This window comes from Elephantulus edwardii, unplaced genomic scaffold (genome assembly GCF_000299155.1).
Source record: "Elephantulus edwardii isolate Elephantulus edwardi_28Jun2011 unplaced genomic scaffold, EleEdw1.0 scaffold00039, whole genome shotgun sequence".
Taxonomy (NCBI): Eukaryota; Metazoa; Chordata; class Mammalia; order Macroscelidea; family Macroscelididae; genus Elephantulus; species Elephantulus edwardii.
Window position 1 is genome coordinate 6694559 of NW_006399789.1, and position 1538 is coordinate 6696096.

The window sequence follows — 1538 nt, forward strand, 5'->3', positions numbered from 1 at the left end:
GTCTGATACAGGCCATGGTCTTTGCAATCACTTGTTATGCATCAGAGAGTTGGACAGGGACCAGGGAGGATAGAAGGAGAATTGATGCCTTTGAGCTCTGGTGCTGGAGAATAGTATTGAATGTACCATGGACTGCCAAGAAAACAAACAGATTCAGCCTGGAGAGTGTTAAACCAGGCTACTCCTTGGAGGCAAGGATTCTGGAGCTTCATCTAACATACTTTGGACATGTTGTAAGGAAGGACAGGTCCTTGGAGAGGGACATTATGCTTGGGAGGAAGGAGGGACAGGGCAAGAAGGGAAGACACTCTGAAGTGGGTTGAGCCAGTGACTGGGGTAATCGGGATGGGTGTATCAGAGGCAGTGCAGTTGGCACAGAATAGAGCAGAATTTAGGGCTGTTGTACATAGGGTCGCTATGAGTCGCAAGCGATTCGATGGCACATAACAACAACAACAAAATATATACTACACACACACACGTATGTATCTGTGTATATATAACCTTGAGGAAAATGGGAATCTCTGAACACTTGATTGTGCTTATATGAAACCTATACGTGGACCAAGAAGCAGTCCTCAGAACAGAGCAAAGAAACACTACATAGTTCAAAATCAGTAAAGAAGTGTGTCAGGGATGTATCCTGTCCCCATGCCTTTTCTTTTTTTTTTTTTTTAACTTTCATTAAAATAACATTTTACTTTTTTTAATTGATATTTCCATGAAAGTTTATAAGGAACTTGGATTTCCACTCACTCATTTTTGCACGTTTTCCTCCCTGCCCTGCCCCCCAGTTTGCTTTTTTCTTTGGAAAAAAACTTCTTTCATTGTTATACAGCGCCGTCCCCCCATTCCACCTCTGAACACTCTACTGTGTACCTCTTATTCTGGACTCTTGACATGCCAATAATACATAATCGTATATTCCTTTTATACAGTTTTTCCCTCGTCTGTTTCGATGCAGTGTACATTATTTATCCCCATACCTTTTCAATCTGTATGCAGAACAGATTATTTGAGTGGCAGGGCTTTATGAAGAAGAGTGTGGCATCAGAAGTGGAGAGAGATTTATTAACAAGCTATGATATGCAGATGATACACCTTGTTTGCTGAAACTGAAGAAGACCTGAAGCACTTGCGGCAAAAGGTTAAGGACTGTAGTCTTCAATATGGATTGAAGCTCAACATCAGGAAAACAAAAATTCTCACCACTGGGCCAACTGAAGCATCATGATAGATGGAGAAGAGCTTGAGGTTGCTCCAGTACAGCTTGCACGGATCCAGTCAACTCTCTTAACACCATCAGTCAGGAAACCAAAAGACAAATTGCACTGAGAAAAATCTGCATTCCTGGACCGCTCCAGACAGCTGAAGAGCAACGATGTCAGTCTAGACACAAAGGTGTACCTAATTCAGGCCTAGGTCTTCTTAATTACTTATTATGCTTCAGAGGTTTGGACAATGACAGGATGGCTGAAGACGAATAGATGCCTTCAAGTTGTGGTGCTGGAGAAGAGTCTTGAACATACCATGGATTG